This window comes from Pongo pygmaeus, chromosome 18 (genome assembly GCF_028885625.2).
Source record: "Pongo pygmaeus isolate AG05252 chromosome 18, NHGRI_mPonPyg2-v2.0_pri, whole genome shotgun sequence".
NCBI lineage: Eukaryota > Metazoa > Chordata > Mammalia > Primates > Hominidae > Pongo > Pongo pygmaeus.
Genome location: NC_072391.2, coordinates 25,088,498 through 25,111,059, shown reverse-complemented (window position 1 = coordinate 25,111,059; position 22,562 = coordinate 25,088,498). Strand labels below are relative to the sequence as shown.

Here is a 22,562-nt window from a genome sequence, read left to right as displayed (position 1 = left end):
TGTAACTTTTTAAGAACCTGAGAGACCATTTTCTAAAGTGACTGTACCATTTTACATTGCCACCAGCAGTATATAAGAGTTCTATTTTCTTTTTCTTTGTTTCTTTTTTTTTGAGATGGACTCTCACTCCTGGGGTCTTACCCAGGGGGCTGGAGTGCGGTGGCACAACCTTGGCTCACTGCAGCCTTGACCTTCTTGGGGTCAAGTGATCCTCCCACTTCAGCCTCCCAATAGCTGGGGCCACAGGTGCATGCCACCATGCCCAGCCAATTTTTTTGTATTAAATATTTTGGGTAGAGACGGAGTTTCACTATGTTGCTCAGGCTGGTCTTGAACTCCTAAGCTCAAGCAATTCTCCAACCTTTGCCTCCCAAAGTGCTGGGATTACAGGCATGAGCCACCATACCCGGCCAAAAGTTCTATTGTAACCATTCTAATTGGCATAGTAGTGATATGTGATTTTAATTTACATTTCTCTAAAGATTAATGATTGAGTCTCTTTTCACGTACATATGTCCCATCTGTATGTCTCCTTTGGTGAAGTGTCTGTTCAAATATTTTGGCCATTTTAAAAATTGGCTTGTTTTCTTAAGTTTTGGCAGTTCTTTATATATTTGAGATATAAATTTTTTATAAACTATATGATTGATCAGACATGATTTTATAAACTATATGATTGATCAGACATATAAGACTCTGTAGCTTGTCTTATATTCTCTTCACAGTGTCTTTTAAACGGCAAAAATTTTTTAATTTGATGAAGTCCAGTTTATCAGTTTGTTCCTTTTTGGGTCATATTTTTGATGATGAATCTAAAAAATCTTTGCCTAGATTAAGATTAAATTTTTCAATGCCCTAGATGTTTTATAATTTTAGGATTTATATTTAGATCTACAATCCATTTTGAATTAAGTTTTATATATGATGTGAGGTATGGCTAGGAGTTCGTTTTTCTTTTTGCATATGGGTATCTCATTTTCTCAGTACATTTTTGAAGGAACTTTAATTTCTCCACTGAATTGCCTTTGCACTTTTGTTAAAAATCAGCTGTCCATATATATGGGGCTATTTATGGATTTTTGTATTCTACTTCATTGATCTATTTATCATCTTTTATGCCAGTATTACACTGTCTTGATTATTATAGCTTTGTAATAAGTCTTGGATGGTGTTAGCATTACAACTTTGTTCCTTTTTTTTTTCCAGAGGTATCTTGGCTATTTTAGGTCCTTTGCTGTACCATATACATTTTAGAATGCATCAATTTCTACAAAAAATGCTTCCTGGAGATTTCTGTTTGGATTTCACTGAATCTATACATCAAGTTGGGAAAATTTACATCATCTTAACAATATTGAGTATTCTTGAACCTATAAACATAGGTTCAAAACCAACATTTTATTTATTTATTTATTTATTTATTTATTTATTTATTTATTTTTTGAGATGGAGTCTCTGTTGCCCAGGCTGGAGTGCAGTGGTGCACTCCATCTGGGCTCACTTCAACCTCTGCCTCCAACGTTAAAGTGATTCTCCTGCCTCAGCCTCCTGAGTAGCTGGGATTACAGGCATGCACCACCACACTCAGCTAATGTTTGTATTTTTAGTAGAGATGGGGTTTCACTATGTTGGCTAGGCTGGTCTTGAACTCGTTACTTCAAGTAATCCACCTGCCTTGGCCTCCCTAAGTGCTGGGTTTACAGGCGTGAGCCATCATGCCTAGCCTATTTTGGTCTTTAACTTCTCTTGGCAGTAGTTAGTAATTTTCATAGTATGAGTTTTTCACATCTTTTGTCAGATTTATCTCTAAGTATTTAATATTTTTGATATTATTGTGAATGGTATTGTTTATTAATTTCAATTTCTGGTTATTTATTGGCATCACATAGATATCTAATAAGTTTTTGTATCTTGAGACTGCATCCTGCAACTTCACTAAACCCAATTATTTGTTCTAGTAGCTTATTTGTTGCTTCTATCAGATATTCTGCATAGATGACCACGTCATCTGTGAATAAAGAGAGTTTTACTTCTTTCCTATCTGAATGCCACTTTTTCTTTGCATTACTGCACTGGTTAGAACCTTTAGTACAATGTTGAATAGAAGCAGTGATAGTGAACATACTTGTCTTGTTCCTATCCTCAGAGGAAAGCATTTATTCTTACATTATGATGTTTGCTATAGGTTATTTGAAGATTCTACATAGTTGAAAATGTTCTCTTCAGGTTCTACGTTACTGAAAATTTTTTATTAGAAATGAATGTTGTTAAATATTTACAAATGAGTTTTTTTGCATCTATTGAGATAATCTTTTTTTTTTTTTTGGTTTGTGAATTTGGTAAACTACTTGCTTTGTTTTTGAATGTTAAACCAACCTTGCATTTCTGGGATGAAGCACTACTCGTCATAATGTATTATCCTTTTTATATATTGTTGGATTCAATGTGCTAATATTTTGTTTTGCAGTTTTACATGTGTAATCATGAAGAATATCCATCTGCAGCCTTCTTTTCCTGTAATATCTTTGTCTGATTTTAATGGTAGCGTGATAGTGGTCATATAGAGTCAGTTGGGGAATATTCTTCCCTGTTCTATTTTCTGGATGACTTTATACAGAATTGGAACTTACCAAGTATGTGAGCTTGGGGAACATGCATCTGCAAAATTGAGGAATAACAATGCAATAGTGCCTACATCATAAAATTGTTGTGAGAATTAAATGAGATGATGTATATATTCAATAACTTTTACTTGTTATAATTATTACCATGAGCCAGTGTCTCCGAGACAAGACTAAACTGGAGAATGGGATAGAAAAGGGCCTCAAGGAAGGGTATGGACTGTTTTTCTCTCCAGATATGGTCTCACTTGGGCCTTCATGTCCCTTACTCCTTAAGGTCATTGGAAAGAAAAAAACTGGCCCCCCTACTTAATCTCTGCCCACATTAATTAACTTCTGCTAGCCTTGTTTTCTTCATTCACAAGGAAGGGATATTATTAATAGCAAATATTTTTTGGGCACTTTCTAGATGCCAGACACTGTCCTGAGCACTATCCATGTGTCATCACTTAATCTTCACAACAGCTTATGAGGTAGGTACTATTATGATCCCCGATTTTGGTGATGGGAAACTGAGGCAGAGAGCTGTTAGTAACATTTAAAGTCACACAGCTAATAAATGGCAGAACTGGGATATGAACCCAGGCAGTTTGGCTCTAGAGTGCACTTTCTTACCCCTTCTCTCTTCTTACCTTATAGATGTTGTTGTCATTGGTGGTGGTGGTGGTGGTGGTGGTGTGTGTGCATGTTGATTGAGATAACCTGGAACACATGAAAGATGTCAATAAATGTCACTTTACTTTCCACAAGTTCTACAAAACTCTGGAAGGAATAGCACACGGATTATTTTGTCTTTTCTCAACTTCCATCCCCATGCCAGCCCCAATCCAGGGCTGACTCCAATTAGAAGAGGCTCTGTTTCAGCAGAGAGGATAAGCTCTAGTCCCAGAAGAACCCTGACTCTCAGGGTAGAGTGCAATGCCAAGGCCCCCTGGCCCTTTGCTACTCAAAGTGTGGTCCTGGGACCAGCAGCATTAGTATCATCTGGGAGCTTGTTAGAAATATGTGATTTCAGGCTTCACTATGACCTACTGCACCAGAATTTGTATTTTAACAAGACCCCAGGTGATTTGTGTGCACATTAAAGTCAGGAATCACTGCCCAAAATCAATACTTTTTCTGCTTGATCCTTCCAAGTGGTCACTCATTTGCTGAGGTGATGGGGGTTCACCGATGCATCCCTTCACAGATGTGATGTTTGTATTGAGTACACATGTATCTTCCCTGTGCAAGAGATGGAAAGTCAAATCCCTTCAGTTGGCCAGATGGGAACTCTGGTAGAGTGTGCATGTTCTGTCTAAAAGGGACAGCTACCATTTCACTCCAGCCAACTGCTACATGGAAACTCAATCCCAGTGTTTAGATCTTCTGATATTTTCTTTTAAGATGGGCCTCACTCTGTTGCTCAGGTTGGAGTGCAGTGGCATGATCACAGCTCACTGCAGCCTCAACTTTCCAGGCTCAAGGGATTCTCCTGAGTCAGCCTTCAGAGTAGTTGGGACTATAGGTGTGTACCACCATGCCTGGCTTATTAATTTTTTTTTTTAGTAGAGACAAGATCTTGCTATGTTGCCCAGGCTGTTCTTGAATTCCTGAGCTCGAATGAGGTGTGATCCCCACACCTGTTGGGATCTTCTGATATTTTAATCAAAGCTGGAAATGTGGATCTTCATCTGAAATCTCTTATTTGTTAAATGTTAATAAATAATTCAAACTAGTAAAATAACTTTGAGGGCCAAAGAAGCATGTGTGCTGGCCATATTCTCCAAGGGATGCCAGCTTGTGACTTCTGACCTAAAAATGACTTCTAAAGAGTGCAACTTCTCAAATAAATCAAGTATGTATTGTTCATGACAGTCTTTCGAAAGTTCAGAGGTTTTTGGAAAGCATGCAAGACTTTCCATTACTTGGTTGTCTCTACTGTCAGCTACACTCAACCACAAATATTTAATTGCTGTTTCATCTTCTGTACTTCGGCATGTATCTGTTCTCTTTGCTTTGACTACCCATTCCCCTTCATCCATCTAGCTAGCTTTGATTCATCCTTCAAGTTGCAAACCAAATTTTACCTCCTCTGTGAATATTTTCTGGTTTCCCTCCATTACAGTTGACCACTAGTGCAATTCTCCACCCTGGGCCATGTTGTGCTGGAATCACTTGTTTATATCATTGTTTCCCCTATAAATGCTCAGACGTCAGGGACCAAGTCTTATTCCCAACATCTAGGAAGTGTTAGGCACAGAGTAGATGCACTCACTAACTATTGCAGCATAACCAATCACTCCACAATTTAGCAGCTTGAAACAGCAAACATTTATTATCTCAGTTTCTGTGGGTTAGGAATTTGGGCATGGCTTTCCTGTGTTATCTCTGGCTGAGGTTGCTTACCAGGTTGCAGTGAGACCTCAAAGTCTCTCACCAGGTTGCAGTCAGAGTACAGGCTGGAGCTGTGGTCTCATGTGAAGGCTCACTGGGGAGAATCTGCTTCTAGGCTCCCTCCCATGGTTTTTGGAAGATTTCAGTTATTTGTAGGCTGTTGGAGCTAAGGGTCTAGGGTCTCGGTTTCTTGCTGACTGTTGGCCAGAGGAATTCCTCAGTTCTTTGTCACTGGGATCCTTGGACAGCTCACAACATGGCAGCTGGCTTCCCTTGGAGTGAGAGTGAGAGAGTGCTCCAGATGGAACATGCCATTTCTTTGTAATCTAATCCCAGAAGTGACATCTCTCCTCTTCTGCATTCTGCTTGCTAGAAGTCAGCCACTAAATAAAGCCCACACACAAGCAGGGAGGGAATTACACAAGAGTGGGGCTACCAGGAGGCAGGGAGTATTGAGGTCATCCAAGAAGCTGCCTACCGAAATGCCCTGTGTGCAGTTATGTGCTGTGGTTACTCAGCCTTGGGATTCAGATTGCCCAGGTTCAAATCTTAGTCCTGTCACTCTGTGAAAGTTTACCTACCTGTAATGGGCATCAAGGGCTTCTTGACCCATAGAATTGATATGGGGACTGTGTTTAACAGAATGCCTGCCTGCCTCTAAAAAGGTGACCTATAATTAATGTTGTTTTAAGAAATGATGATGATGATGATTTTTTTTTTTTTTTTGAGATAGGTTCTTTCTCTATCACCCAGGCTGGAGTGCAGTGCCATGAACGTGACTCACTGCAGCCTGGACCTTCTGGACTTAAGTGGCCTCCTGAGTAGCTGGGACCACACGTGAATGCCACCATGCTCTGGTAATTTTTAAAATTTTTGTAAAGACAGGGTCTCACTGTGTTGCCCAGGCTGATCTTGAACTCCTGGGCTCAAGGAATCCTCCTGCCTTGGGCTCCCTAAGAGTTGGGATTACAGGTGTGAGCCACCATGTCTGGCCAAAGAAATGATTATTGAATGTATCATAGGTATCTAGGTAAGAGAGTGACCATACAAAAAAATGGAAGAAGCATGGCTGGTTATAGGCTCAGTTCTCTGAATCACCCGCTCCGACTCAAGTTCCTCATTTCTAGATTTTTTCCTTCCTACAAATTAGCTTGATCTTTCCCTGGTATGACTCCTACAACTCTGCCCCGGCCTCCAAGTCTAAGTGAGCTCTCCCTATTGTGCTCAAATCCTGTCCTTTTCCCACACCAGATTGTTTTAACCGTTGCCATTCTTCAAGCCAACAATTCTCCCAACAATTTATTTCTGCCGCTCCCACCACTCCAGTGCTCAGTCAGTGAGTGATTCTGGGAAGAGTGGTCTGGCTGGGTTGGATGGCCAGGTCTATTTCAAGTTCATCTCAGCCGTCTGGTCATTAAAAAAAAAAAAAAAAAGCTTTGGGAAGTAGTCTATTTAAACACACATAAGCAGCTGTTCCCCCCTTTCCACTTGCTTTTAACCCTTTCTCAGCAAATGGGCTCATCATCTATTTTATTGAAATAACAATAATACCCCCAAGTTTCATTTTGTTTCGTTTTTTTTTTTTGAGACAGAGTCTCACTCTGTCGCCCAGGCTGAAGTGCAGTGGCACAATCTTGGCTCACTGCAACCTCCGCCTCCTGGGTTCAAGCGATTCTCCTGGCTCAGCCTCCTGAGTAGCTGGGATTACAGATTCGTGCCACCATGCCCGGCTAATTTTTGTATTTTTAGTAGAGATGGGGTTTCACCATGTTGCGCAGGCTGGTCTTGAACTCCCGACCTTAAGTGATCTACCAGCCTTGGCCTCCCAAAGTGCTGGGATTACAGGCATGAGCCACTGTGCCCTGCAAATACCCCCAAGTTTGCTGACCTCTTAACTATGTTAGTTGCCAATCTAAGCCCCTTTAATGGATTATCTCCATTGTCACAATAACTCCTACGAAGATAGTACTGGTACTATCCTATTTTACATATAAGGAAAGTTAGGCTCAGAGATATGGAATGATTGACAAATGTCCAACAGTAGAGCTGAGATATGGATCCATGTTAACCTGATCCCCAAGTTTAAGCTCTTATCCACTTTTACTGAAAAGCTGGATTCTTTACTCCACCTACTTTCTATCTCTGCTTAATGGGCTGCAAGATGCCCATTTCACTGAACTTGTTTCTCCTAAGGACCTGCAGGCTGCATTGCTGAATGCTCCTCCTCCTTGAACCTGCTTTGGCATTCCAAACTGCTGGGTTTGTGATCCTTTTTGGATCTCTTTGCTAGTTTATGGGGCTCTGCATGCTCCTGGCTCTCCAACAACCACTAGAACTTCTTACTGACTGGCCGTTTTCATTCCATCCCTTAAATGTCAGCATGTTCTGAGGTTCTGTCTCAGCCTTCCTTGCAGGCTACACATTCTCCCTAGGTGACCTCATGTCCTCTTGTAGCTCCAGAATCGTTGCTTCATAAATAACCTCTCTGTTAATTTTTTAGTCCCTGCTTTTATTTGAAGCTTCTGATCTGCCTTTCTAACCAGTGGGTGTTCTGGGAGTGCTTCAAAATCAGCTTGACTCAACTCAATGTCATCTTTCCCAGAATACTCTCTTCACCCATGTTCCTTAGCCTAGTAGTAAAAACAGTCTACCCAGTCTGGACTTTAGTTAACAAATTCTGTTTATTTCTCCAAAACAGTACCAGTGATTATTCCTCTGGAAAGGCCTCTGTCTCAGCTCAGTTTCCCATTACCATTTGACTGGACTATTGCAATAATTTCCTAAGGGTCTCTCTGTCTTCAGAATCTTCACTGCTACCCATCTCCAAAGACATAGACCTATTTATATTATTTGGCATCTTGAATTTTTCCTGCTATATATTTCATAAATACCAGATTTCTTGGACTAGCATTCCATGACCTTCTCATATTGCCTAAACTGACTTTGCTAAGTTTATTTAATTATTAAAAGTACTATGTGGGGCTGGGCGCAGTGGCTCACTTCTATAATACCAGCACTTTGGGAGGCTGACGCTGGAGGATTACTCGAGCCAGGAGTTTGAGACCAGCCTGGGCAACATGGAGAAACCTCGTCTCTATGAAGAAAAATGCAAAAATTAGCTGGATGTGGTGGCACACCTGTAGTCCCAGCTACTTAGGAGGCTGAGGTGGGAGGATTGCTTGAGCCCAGGATATGGAGGATGCAGTGAGCTGTGACTGCGCCACTGCACTACAGCCTGGGCAACAGAGCAAGATCCTGTATCAAAAAAATAAATAAATAAAATAAAAAGTACTATGTGATAATTACTAGTAGAAAAGCTCTTCATTTTTGTAGGTTTATCTTACAACCATACAGCATCTGAAATTTCTACTTTAAGTGGTAGATATAATGGATCACAGTGATAGATTCTCCTGCATCAGCCTCCCAAGTAGCTGGAATTACAGGTGCCCACCATGATGCCCAGCTATGATGTTAAGCCATTCTTGTGCTCCTAATGTAAGTGTATTATTCTTTTGATGAACTGATGGGCTTAATTTTCTAATATTTATTTACAAATGTGTATCTGTATTCATAAATGAATTTGTCTGTGGCTGTTTTTTATTTTATTTTATTTTATTATTTATTTATTTATTTTTCTTTCTTTTATATGTATATATTATTATTATTATTATACTTTAAGTTTTAGGGTACATGTGTACAATGTGCAGGTTAGTTACGTATGTATACATGTGCCATGCTGGTGCGCTGCATCCATTAACTCGTCATTTAGCATTAGGTATATCTCCTAATGCTATCCCTCCCCCCTCCCCCCACCCCACAACAGTCCCCAGAGTGTGATGTTCCCCTTCCTATGTCCATGTGTTCTCATTGTTCAATTCCCATCTATGAGTGAGAACATGTGGTGTTTGGTTTTTTGTCCTTGTGATAGTTTACTGAGAATGATGATTTCCAATTTCATCCATTGTCCCTACAAAGGACATGAACTCATCATTTTTTATGGCTGCATAGTATTCCATGGTGTATATGTGTCACATTTTCTTAATCCAGTCTATCATTGTTGGATATTTGGGTTGGTTCCAAGTCTCTGCTATTGTGAATAGTGCCGCAATAAACATACATGTGCATGTGTCTTTAAGCAGCATGATTTATAGTCCTTTGGGTATATACCCAGTAATGGGATGGCTGGGTCAAATGGTATTTCTAGTTCTAGATCCCTGAGGAATCACCACACTGACTTCCACAATGGTTGAACTAGTTTACAGTCCCACCAACAGTGTAAAAGTGTTCCTATTTCTGCACATCCTCTCCAGCACCTGTTGTTTCCTGACTTTTTAATGATTGCCATTCTAACTGGTGTGAGATGCTATCTCATTGTGGTTTTGATTTGCATTTCTCTGATGGCCAGTGATGATGAGCATTTTTTCATGTGTCTTTTGGCTGCATAAATGTCTTCTTTTGAGACGTGTCTGTTCATATCCTTCACCCACTTTTTGATGGGGTTTTTTGTTTTTTCTTGTAAATTTGTTTGTGTTCATTGTAGATTCTGGATATTAGCCCTTTGTCAGATGAGTAGGTTGCAAAAATTTTCTCCCATTTTGTAGGTTGCCTGTTCACTCTGATGGTAGTTTCTTTTGCTGTGCAGAAGCTCTTTAGTTTAATTAGATCCCATTTGTCAATTTTGGCTTTTGTTGCCATTGCTTTTGGTGTTTTAGACATGAAGTCCTTGCCCATGCCTATGTCCTGAATGGTAATGCCTGGGTTTTCTTCTAGGGTTTTTATGGTTTTAGGTCTAATGTTTAAGTCTTTAATCCATCTTGAATTAATTTTTGTATAAGGTGTAAGGAAGGGATCCAGTTTCAGCTTTCTACATATGGCTAGCCAGTTTTCCCAGCATCATTTATTAAATAGGGAATCCTTTCCCCATTGCTTGTTTTTCTCAGGTTTGTCAAAGATCAGATAGTTGTAGATATGCGGCGTTATTTCTGAGGGCTCTGTTCTGTTCCATTGATCTATATCTCTGTTTTGGTACCAGTACCATGCTGTTTTGGTTACTGTAGCCTTGTAGTATAGTTTGAAGTCAGGTAGCGTGATGCCTCCAGCTTTGTTCTTTTGGCTTAGGATTGACTTGGCGATGTGGGCTCTTTTTTGGTTCCATATGAACTTTAAAGTAGTTTTTTCCAATTCTGTGAAGAAAGTCATTGGTAGCTTGATGGGGATGGCATTGAATCTATAAATTACCTTGGGCAGTATGGCCATTTTCACGATATTGATTCTTCCTACCCATGAGCATGGAATGTTCTTCCATTTGTTTGTATCCTCTTTTATTTCCTTGAGCAGTGGTTTGTAGTTCTTCTTGAAGAGGTCCTTCACGTCCCTTGTAAGTTGAATTCCTAAATATTTCATTCTCTTTGAAGCAATTGTGAATGGGCGTTCACTCATAATTTGGCTCTCTGTTTCTCTGTTATTGGTGTATAAGAATGCTTGTGATTTTTGTACATTGATTTTGTATCCTGAGACTTTGCTGAAGTTGCTTATCAGCTTAAGGAGATTTTGGGCTGAGACAACGGGGTTTTCTAGATATACAATCATGTCGTCTGCAAACAGGGACAATTTGACTTCCTCTTTTCCTAATTGAATACCCTTTACTTCCTTCTCCTGCCTAATTGTCCTGGCCAGAACTTCCAATGCTATGTTGAATAGGAGTGGTGAGAGAGGGCATCCCTGTCTTGTGCCAGTTTTCAAAGGGAATGCTTCCAGTTTTTGCCCATTCAGTATGATATTGGCTGTGGGTTTGTCATAGATAGCTCTTATTATTTTGAGATACGTCCCATCAATACCTAATTTATTGAGAGTTTTTAGCATGGAGAGTTGTTGAATTTTATCAAAGGCCTTTTCTGCATCTGTTGAGATAATCATGTGGTTTTTGTCTTTGGTTCTGTTTATATGCTGGATTACATTTATTGATTTGAGTATATTGAACCAGCCTTGCATCCCAGGGATGAAGCCCACTTGATCATGGTGGATAAACTTTTGATGTGCTGCTGGATTCTGTTTGCCAGTATTTTATTGAGGATTTTTGCATCAAAGTTCATCAAGGATATTGGTCTAAAATTCTCTTTTTTGGTTGTGTCTCTGCTCGGCTTTGGTATCAGGATGATGCTGGCCTCATAAAATGAGTTAGGGAGGATTCCCTCTTTTTCTATTGATTGGAATAGTTTCAGAAGGAATGGTACCAGTTCCTCCTTGTACCTCTGGTAGAATTCAGCTGTGAATCCATCTGGTCCTGGACTCTTTTTGGTTGGTAAGCTATTGATTATTGCCACAATTTCAGATCCTGTTATTGGTCTATTCAGAGATTCAACTTCTTCCTGGTTTAGTCTTGGGAGGGTGTATGTGTCGAGGAATTTATCCATTTCTTGTAGATTTTCTAGTTTATTTGCGTAGAGGTGTTTGTAGTATTCTCTGATGGTAGTTTGTATTTCTGTGGGATTGGTGGTGATATCCTCTTTATCATTTTTTATTGCGTCTATTTGATTCTTCTCTCTTTTCTTCTTTATTAGTCTTGCTAGCGGTCTATCCATTTTGTTGATCCTTTCAAAAAACCAGCTCCTGGATTCATTAATTTTTTGAAGGGTTTTTTTTTGTCTCTATTTCCTTCAGTTCTGCTCTGATTTTAGTTATTTCTTGCCTTCTGCTAGCTTTTGAATGTGTTTGCTCTTGCTTTTCTAGTTCTTTTAGTTGTGATGTTAGGGTGTCAATTTTGGATCTTTCCTGCTTTCTCTTGTGGACATTTAGTGCTATAAATTTCCCTCTACACACTGCTTTGAATGTGTCCCAGAGATTCTGGTATGTTGTGTCTTTGTTCTCGTTGGTTTCAAAGAATATCTTTATTTCTGCCTTCATTTCGTTATGTACCCAGTAGTCATTCAGGAGCAGGTTGTTCAGTTTCCATGTTGTTGAGTGGTTTTGAGTGAGTTTCTTAATCCTGAGTTCTAGTTTGATTGGACTGTGGTCTGAGAGACAGTTTGTTATAATTTCTGTTCTTTTACATTTGCTGAGGAGAGCTTTACTTCCAACTATGTGGTCAATTTTGGAATAGGTGTGGTGTGGTGCTGAAAAAAATGTATATTCTGTTGATTTGGGGTGGAGAGTTCTGTAGATGTCTATTAGGTCCACTTGGTGCAGAGCTGAGTTCAATTCCTGGGTATCCTTGTTAACTTTATGTCTCGTTGATCTGTCTAATGTTGACAGTGGGGTGTTAAAGTCTCCCGTTATTAATGTGTGGGAGTCTAAGTCTCTTTGTAGGTCACTCAGGACTTGCTTTATGAATCTGGGTGCTCCTGTATTGGGTGCATATATATTTAGGATAGTTAGCTCTTCTTGTTGAATTGATCCCTTTACCATTATGTAATGGCCTTCTTTGTCTCTTTTGATCTTTGTTGGTTTAAAGTCTGTTTTATCAGAGACTAGGATTGCAACCCCTGCCTTTTTTTGTTTTCCATTTGCTTGGTAGATCTTCCTCCATCCTTTTATTTTGAGCCTATGTGTGTCTCTGCACGTGAGATGGGTTTCCTGAATACAGCACACTGATGCCTGATGAAGAAAGCACAAAAACAGAAAGCCTCTTTAGGCAAATTGGATAAAGAGGCTTTCTGTTTTTGTGCTTTCTTCATCAGGCTTAACTAATACGGTGATTCTAATTTCATAAAAGTAGTAATATCAAACATGTATGCATGTGGGCCTTAATAGGCACCAGACAGTGTTCTAAGCAGTTGATAGTTATAAACTCACTTAATCTTCACAACAATCTCCATGAAGTAGAGTTTCCTCATCATTTAACAGAGAAGGGAGTGGAGAAAGGAAGAGAATAAATAACTTGCCCAAGGTCACACAGCCAGTAAGTATTATAGCCATGACTTAAACAAGGCAGAATGGTTCTAAGAGCTTTGTGCAAAGTGCCTTGCTAACTTCTTCGAAGTCATAGTCAACTTGGGGAGTTTCATCTTTTTCTGTAGTCTAAGATACTTTAATAATATAAGAAGAATTATCTTTTTTTTTAAGGCTTGATAAACTTGGATGTAAATCTATGCAAGTGTGGTGATTTTTAAAATGGTAGATCTTGACCTTTTCAATCATTCATGTTATTGATCTGTTTAGGTTTTCTTCTTCTTTGGTCAATTACTTAAGTTTTAATTTTGTTAGACTTTCTTCAATTTCCCTTAGATATTTAAATCTGTTGCCATGGCCTTGCACAGATTTGAAGATTGCTCCATTGTTTTCCAGTTAGTATTTGTTGTTAATTAAAAATGTGACGCCAATCAGATTGTTGTCTCCCCTGTACTTTCTATATTGGTTTCTTTCTTTTTCTTTCTTCTTCTTTTTTTTTTTTTTTTCTTTTTTTTGGTAGAGTTTCGCTCTGTTGCCGAGGCTGGAGTACAGTGGTGTGATCTTGGCTCACTGCAACCTCCATCTCTCAGGTTCAAGCAATTCTCTTACCTCAGCCTCCTGAGTAGCTGGGATTACAGGTGTGTGCAACCGTGCTTGGGTAATTTTTGTATTTTTTTTTTTTTAATGGAGTCTAACTCTGTTGCCCAGGCTGGAGTGCAGTGGTATGATCTTGGCTCACTGCAACCTCTGCCTCTCAGGTTCAAGTGATTCTCCTGCCTCAGCCTACTGAGTAGCTGGGATTACAGGCACCCACCATGATGCCCAGGTAATTTTTGTATTTTTAGTAGAGATGGGGTTTCACCATGTTGGCCAGCTGGTCTTGAACTCCTGGCCTCAAGTGATCCTCCTGCCTTGGCCTCCCAAAGTGCTGGAATTGCAGGTGTGAGCCACTGTGCCTGGCCTAATTTTTGTATTTTTGGTAGAGATGGCATTTTTCCATGTTGGCCAAGTTGGTCTTGAACTCCTGGCCTCAAGTGATCCACCCACCTCGGCCTCCCAAAGTGCTGGGATTACAGGCATGAGCCACTGCTTCTGGCTTCTTATATTGGTTTCATGTTGATGCTGTAGCAAATTACTACAAATTTAGTGACCTGAAACAACACAAATGAATAGGTGTGTAGAAGTCTGAAGTTGGTCTCACAGGGCTGAAACCGACAGGTGGGTAGGGCTGCATTCCTTCTGGGGGCTTTAAGGAGAATACATTTATTTGCCTTGGTCAGTTATAGAGGTGATGCATCTCCAGCCCAGAAATATGGCTTTATAGACAGGGAGTCACACCCTCTGTCTCTCTCTTTTTTTTTTTTTTTTTTTTTGAGACAGAGTCTTGCTCTGTCACCTAGGCTGGAGTGCAATGGTGCAATCTCAGCTCACTGCAACCTCCTTCACCTCCCAGGTTCAAGCAAATTCTCCTACCTCAGCCTCCTAAGTATCTGGGATTACAGGCGCCCACCCTCACTCCTGGCTAATTTTTGTATTTTTAGTAGGGACAGGTTTTCACCATGTTTGTCAGGCTTGTCTCGAACTCTTGACCCCAAGTGATCGGCCCGCTTTGGCCTCCCAAAGTGCTGGGATTACAGGCATGAGCCACCGTGCCCAGCCTATCTCTTAATCTCCATTACTTTCTAGGGCAAATGATACAAACTTGGTCTTCTCTTCAGGGCTCATGCAGTTATTTCCTTAATCAACTTATCCCATAAATCACTTGACCTATTTCAGAGACCCAATAATTACAAATAAAAGATTCCCCCCAAACCATAGATTCTTGTTGGCAATGAGCATCAGTTCAGCTCAGATTCAGTAAAAAGTAAAAACGAAAAAAGATCCATAGCTATAGATTTCTGTTAGCCTTTTTCCTATGGTTTTTGATAACCACTCTCCAAAATACCAATAATGTAAGTATAAACCCTTCCCAACGCAAAAAGACCAGTCTTTTTTGTTTCAAAAGCCAATTTCTACCTGGTGGGATTTTTTTTTTTTTTTAAAACAAAATCTAAAGTCTTCTTCTCTTTTAAATATTTCTGACTTGGAAAACTGGTAGATAGAATAGCTGCTGGCAGCCCAAATACTCAAAATCACTTCTTCATTCTTTCAATGGTTTCTTTGTTCATTTAAAACACCCACAACCACTGCAAATCATGATGGAGTGCCCACTGTGTTCCATGTGCTGAGGTTACAGAGATGATGAAGCCTGAAGGCCTTGAAATGCCTATACTCATGCGTGACTTCCCCCTCCACCTTTCTCTCTCCTACTGCCTTCCTTTGGAGCTATTATACATTGGTCTCCTCTGAGTTCCTCGAAGCATCTAGATCCCTTTTACCCAAGGCCTTTGCATGGAGAAGTTCTATTTTCTTGAAAAGCCTTTTCCTTTCTCCTGTCATCCAGGCCTCTTTCTTAGGAAAGCCTTCCCTGAGCCTCCAGTACCCATACACCTTACTCACTGGGCAACCTGTACTTCTCCTTCCAGGCATGTAGCTCTAATGTAATTAACAATGTAAATAACTTTGGTTTATTGTGTGTTCCCTCCTGAACCCAAGTTTCATGCAAGCAGAGGCCATTATGTCTTTTTTGCTACCGTATCTCCAGTGCTTAGCACAGGACAGACCATTGGTGCTCAATAAATGCTTGACAGGGAAGGATTGTGGACAGTTTCCTTACCCTTGGGTTGTCCCCAATCCTGTGGGTTTGCTTGTCACCACCTGAGTGACTGTAGATACTTTACCCACTTCTCTGTGCCTCAGTTTCCCCTTCTGTGAAAGGGATGATAACAGTACTGATCATAGAGTTGTGGTGAGAATTCAATGAAATAATGCACGTGAGATTCTTAGAAAGTGTGTCATGCGTAGGAAGTGCAGTGTTCAGTCAATCTTAGTAATTATGATGATGATGGCAAATACACAGTTCTGTACATCTGTGAGGAAGAAGCGATCTGAGTCAACTTTGGGTTGGGTTTCGGAGGATTCACTAACAAATACACGTCCAAAAATCTAATCCTAATCCAAAAATCTGAAATTAGAAATGCTCCAAAATCCAGAATTTATGGAGCACCAACATGATGCCACAAGTGGAAAATTCCACACCTGACCTCAGGGGATGGGAGCACAAAATTACTAAAAATATTGCATAAAATTACAATAAAATATTGTATAAAATTTAAATATTGTATATTTTATCTGATATACAATTGTATCAGGTGTGTATATAAAACAGATGAATTTCATGTTGAGACTTGGGTCCCATTTCCAAGGTATCTTAGTAGGCATATGCAAATGTTTCAAAATCCGAATTATCTAGAATTGGAAACAGTTCTGGTCCTAAGCATTTCGGTTGGATATTCAACCTGAAACATTGGACTGGGTGGTCAGGGGAAGGCAGCTTTGAGGAGAGGACTTTTGGGCTGAGACCTGAGTGGCAAGAAGGAAGGAGCCATGGGTAGGGCTTGGGGATGAGCCTCCCAGGAAGAGAGGACAGGAGGTGCTGTGGACTTTATGAGGAACCATGTTGGGTTTGCTCAAGGAGTGGCAAGGAGGCCAGGGTGGCTGGAGCAGAGCAAGCGAAGGGGAGAGTGGCAGGAGAGGAGGTCAGGTCAGGTCATTCAAGATCCTTCAGGTCATGGCAGAGTTGGGATCTTATATTGGAGTTTTAAAAGGGGCATAACACAATCCAATTTTAAAAGGGTCACTGTGATCACTCTATGAAGATTGCACTGCAGGGACAGGCTTGGAAATGTGAACAGAATATGCCAGCCAGAGAATGGCATTTCAGGGGGAGAAAATGCTATAGTCAAAGCCCCTGAGTTGGGAATCAACATAGCTTGTTTTGGGGGACTGAGAAGTTTCAGGGGGGCAGGTGCTTAGTGTGCCTAGAGGAAGATGTGTCTACAAATGTGACCCAGTCCTGCATTGCAATAGGCCTGAAGGACATTCCAAGATGTTTGAACGCAATCATGGAGAAAAAGATAGAGATTCTGGCAAAGTATTTAAGCAGGGGATTTATAAGGAGTATCAGTTGCTCAAGATCCAAGCAGAAAAACATAATCCTCCCTAGATACTTCTAACAGAGGCCATTTAAGGGAGGGAATTAGCTACACAGGTGAAGGAAGAGCTGAGAAACCAACCAGGGCATGTGAAGCAACTCATAGATTATTATCACCAGTAGGAAGCCAGTACCACCGTTTGGGCTGGGGAAATGATGAGGGAGGAGGTGGTGTTAGTAGAATCTAGGAGCTGGGGCTGGTCAGTGGGATTAGATTCACTTGGGGGCTGTCCAGAAGGAACCATTAGAAACTAGATATATGATGTGGGCTGTCCAGTAGGCATTAGTAGGAACTAGAACTGCAGTGGGGACTGTCCAGTTGAGCTTAAACCTTGGGAAAGAGGCAGCAGCTTCCAGAGTCACTGCCTGGTGCACTGAGGCTGCGAGATAAATGCCCTGACTTCTTCCTTTCCCACCGTGACTCTCCCACCCATGCCTCCCACTGGCCAAACCCAGCCATAAGTCAGAGATCAGGAAGCTGGAGAAACCCAGCTCGCAGGAGAAGGACAAGCATGGGTCTGTAAGCAGCAGGACATGGCTGGCCCACAGGACCAGGTCTGTTTTCTAGGGAGATCCCAGTAGTAACTGTGTGGGAAGGGCTGGCTGGCCTCAAGGAGTCAAATTGATTTTGAAGGATCCATAACGAGAATAGGGCATGAGCTCTACCATGAACTTGGGCAAAGGCAGTGGAGATGGAGAGGAAGGGTGGATTGAAAAGACCTGCCTAAGTCTCGGTGACCACCTGAATGTAGAGAGGGAGAGGGAGGAAAGAGAGCAGGTGTTGGATGTTTCATGTTTGGGCAGCTGCACAGAATCCAGGTGCAGAGTGGCAGGAATGATGAGTAAAGAACCCCATTTCAATATTCTAAGTTTGAGGTTCCTACAGGTCATCCACATGAAGGGGAAGCCCTTGTGCTTCTCTTCAGACCTCTGCTTAATGATGATGAGTAATAGTAGACAACATTAATTAATGCTTATGTGCCAGACATGGCTCTAAGCACTTTATGTGTAGTAACTAATTTAATCTTTGCAATACCCTTATGAGGTTGATAATATTGCTTCCCTCATTTTACTTATGGGGAAACTGAGACACAAAGGGATGGTGATGCCTGGCTACACTTACCTAGCTTGTAAGGGTGACAGTTTAAACCCAGGCAGCCTGGATTTAGCCTCCTAGTGCTGTTTTGAGAATTAATTGAGATAATGTAGATCACTTGTTTTTTTTTTTGTTTTGAGACAGGGTCTCACTCTGTCGCTATGGCTGGAGTAGTGCAGTGGCTGTGATCATAGCTCACTGCAGTCTCGAATTCCTGAGCTCAAGCAATTGTTCCACCTCAGCCTCCCAAGTAGCTTGGACTACAGGCACACGCCATTGTGCCCAGCTAAATTTCAAAGATTTTTTGTGTAGATATGGGGCCTCGCTATGTTGCCCAGGCTGGTCTTGAACTCCTGGCCTCAAAAAATCTTACTGTCTTGGCCTCCCAAAATGCTAGGATTACAGGTGTGAGCCACCACACCCTGCCACTTGTTTTTGTTTTAATATTATTATTGGAATATGTTAGCGTTTGCGAGAATTTTTGGCTCATACAACTTGACATTTAAGATCGTGTTAACATCATGCTGAGAGAGGAAGAGGATGTGAGGATGGAAATAACAGAGTATTAAAAGTTTAATAGACTTGAATTGAAATATGGTTACCTTTCTTGACATCTTGGTGATCTGGAAAAGTTGACTTGAACTCTTTGAGCCTTAGTTTATTTATTGGTTAAAGAGAGCACAGTAACACCTCACTTGGCTACTGGGAGGGTTTAGCAAGGTTAAGTACGTGCAGTGCCTAGCTTGGTGCATGGTACTTAGTAGGTGGGTGGCAATGTAAATGTCTCCTTTCCTGGGGAATCTCCTAGTTTAATGGAGCAAGGGAATATGGGGTCTAATCCAGCCTCACTAGGGACTTGTCTTTGGTGAGTCCCTCCTACACTTGATCTTGGTTCCTCAACATCAAAAGAGCTGGACGGATCTCCAAGGCTCCAGCTCTGGAAGCCCAGTAAGTAACCTGTGATTTCATGTCCCCAACATTCCATGCTGTCAAGTGGAACTATAACATCAACCTCCAAAGCAGACTGAGTGCTGGGGGCCAGGTAGAGGACACATGGTCTTTGGGGACAGTGGTTTGTCCTCTGAGGGCATGGATTTGACATCATGAGAGCATTCTGAATCTACTCTAGGCAAAGGAAGAAGGCTCGGGGCAGGATCACCACGGGGATAACATCTGTAGGAGGTTTTTTTTTTTTTTTCACATGGAGTCTCGCTCTGTTGCCCAGGCTGAAGTGCAGTGGCATGATCTCAGCTTAGTGCAACCTCCACCTCCCAGCTTCAAGCAATTCTCCTGCCTCAGCCTCCCGAGTACCTGGGGTTACAGATGCACACTACCACTTCCAGCTAATTTTTGTATTTTTAGTAGAGATGGGGTTTCACCATGTTGGCCAGTCTGGTCTCAAACTCCTGACCTCAGGTGATCCGCCCACCTCGGCCTCCCAAAGTGCTGGGATTACAGCTGTGAGCTACTGTGCCCAGCCACATCTGTAGGAGTTTTAAGCATTTTTGAGAAGAGTGTTCTGTTCATAAAATGTCATATTAATACTCTGTTAATTTGGGCATGGGCCAATAAATCAAATTCCTTTTGCCTTCCTTTATTTGCTCATGGAAAAATGATTGAAGACCTATTATGTGCCGTGCATAGCAAAAGGGGCTACAGCTACAGCGGCAAACAGGAGTCCTCCTGGATCTTATAGTCTAGTAGGAGAAGCAATGAACAAATCAACACATAAGACAATTTAGCTTGACAAGAAGTGTTATGCAGAAAATGAAATAGAGACAAGGAATTGTGGTCGGGAAGGAGCAGTCAGGGAGGGCTTTCTGAGAAGGTAACGTCTGAGCTGAGACCTGAACAGTGAGGGGAAGAGAATTCCAGGCAGAGGGAACAGCAGGAGCTAAAACCCCAAGGCAGAATAAGCTGGAAGCCTGTGATGAAACAGGAGTGAGTAGGAGCCAGATTCTTGACGTCTCCTAAGTAGAGTTTTGTTTTTATTCCAGGTGTACTGATCGCCATTGGAATGCTTTTAGCATGGAAGGGGCAGTCTAGGTTGAGACTTCATTTACATTTTAAGAGTGCTCAGAAATCTTCAGAAGCTATTTTCTCTGCTGACTTAGGAGAATTAATTAGCTAATATCTGCACAACACTTGATAATCTTGGAGGAACAGAGATACATTATGATTATTTCCCCATTGAGATTTTCTAAATGGAGGTCTGAATACCTGGGATTCTCACCCTTAGGAGACTGAATGAGGAATGGCACGACGTTCCCTGCTAAAGAAAACATTTCTTTCTCCTGCCCTGCAGGGAAATCTCACTTCCATTTTTATGAGGCCAAAAAGGGACTTGAAAACAGGGCCAGTTCTGACTCTGTAATTAATTTCAAAGAAAGTCTTTTACCTTTACTGCCTATAAAGATATTACAAAATAACTTTTGTTTAGGTAATCCCTTTCTCTAGAGAGCTCACACAAGGAGTTTGATCTTCTCACCTTGCTATGAAGTAGGCAGGAAACTTACTACCTTTTAATTTTTACTTTTAAAACAGGCAGAAAAATTACACAAAAGGGTTCCCGGCAACCTAGGGAAATCCAGCTCTCGGAAGTTCCACCCTTCACTGTATCCCAGATCCTTGTCCCTGACTCCATTTCATTTCTTTTGAGAATTTGGATTTTTGCTGATTTTCATCCAGGTAATCTCTCTCCCTGCCTTTTCCTAATAACAGCTAAAGCTGATGGTGTTCTTACCCTAAGCCACACACGCTGCATGCATCATCTCATTTAATTGAAAATTTACGGAGGTAAATTTTGTTGATACCACCAATGTCACAGATGCGGAAACTGAGGCTCACAGGAGCCAAGCAACATCTTGAAATCACATTGTTTGTAAGAGTCAGGGTTGGGGCTTGGACCCAGGCAATTTGACGCCAGAGTGCACATGCTGAAACATTACCATCTATTGCATCCTTAGACTTAAAACCCTAAGAATAACTTGGATGTCTTTGCAGATTCTTCGTGCAGTACCATTTTCAGGGCACTGAAGGCATACTCTTTATTGTTTATTTACTTATGTTTTGGGCAGCAATATCATTTTTTTCTTTTTTTTTTTTTAATGTGAAGTGCTGGAGGTGGGAGGTGGGTGGGTACCAAGTGGAGAAAAAATGCCTTTTATGGATTGTCTGTTAAGCCGTGTGAAGTTGGAGCTATGTCTCAGTGCCAGACAACTGTGCCTGCTGACTTAATGGCTCTGAAAGATGACAAGGCTTAAAAAATCGACTGTCACTGCAGCACTTGGAACAGATTGAAATAGAGCACTTGAGTCATCTGTTAAAGATGCCACTCTGGGCCCCTGTCATGCAATGCCCAGTTAGAGGCAGGAATGCATTTTAAAAAAACTTTGATTCAATTCTGATGGCTAAGGTGCCCTGTCCCAGGTGAGAGGACTGTGGGATGGACACTGCTGCTTGGCAAATACCCCACTTCCAGTAGCTGCTTGCAGCTGAAGGGTGCAGCTGAGTTGCTGTGGTTAGTAAACAGTGATGTTCCCAGTAGAGCTCATGACAAGGGCTAGGAGATATATACTTTATTGTCGGCAATGCCCCTGTATCTACTCTGTTTGAAATAATCCTGTAATCCTTGGCATGCCACATAGCCCAGTGCCCACATGCATTCCCAATGCTTATACATCTGTACCCACAGCCCCACCCACACTCAGCCTCCTGCCAGACTATCTCTAACCCAAACTTCACACCAAGCCTTGTCTAGAACTCACCTCCAATGTTATGGAAATTATTAAGAGCATGGGGTTTAGAATCAGAGGAGCTCTAAATGCAAAGTCCCCACTGTTCCAAAGGTACATAACACAAACCCACACAAACTGAAGAATGCCTGACTGCATCGAATCAGGATGTCAGCAGAAGCCGGTATAGCTCAGATGGTATATTTGGGTTCCTTAAGTATTATTGTATAAGGGATGCAATGTGCGTTTTGTTGATCAAGGTGGACGAGGGCCTCTCGGGAGGTAGAGGTGGGTTTACAGATATGATAGCAGGTAGGGCTGGAGGGCAAATGTATGAGAAGACCAATTGGCTTTGAATCCAGCTCCATTAATTACCAGCTGTGTGACCTTGGACAAGTTACTACTTAACCTCTCTGTCCTTCACTTTCCCCACCAGCTCTAAAATGTCGAGATGAATAATAGTGTCTAACTTTTGGGTTGTCATAAAGATTAGATCAGTCAGAAGTGCAAGTGTCTGGCACTGTGTTAGTGCTCAGTGAACTTCAGTTAAAAAAGAAAACCAATAAATGGAATGTAGGATCTTATTTCCAACCCAGAAAGATGGAGAGAATTGGTACAAGTGGAGGTAGCTAGATGATATGGAATAGGAAGTCCCATAAGCTTCTATAGCCATTAGCCTGGGGGAATTGATAACCTTGTCTTATATGAAGTATCATGACTGCCCCAATGGGTACTATTGACCAGAAGGAAAATCT

The 22,562-nt window shown here is 41.3% G+C and overlaps 1 long non-coding RNA gene across 1 annotated transcript in view; it reads right to left on the bottom strand.

Annotated features, from left to right (window-relative positions):
- The window catches only part of LOC134738559 (uncharacterized), a 50,558-nt gene that overhangs the window by 7,047 nt on the left and 20,949 nt on the right, over window positions 1–22,562 (bottom strand). The window contains exon 2 of the long non-coding RNA XR_010124340.1: window positions 3,254–3,323. This is a non-coding gene — a long non-coding RNA (uncharacterized LOC134738559). The remainder of the gene's footprint in view (window positions 1–3,253; window positions 3,324–22,562) is intronic.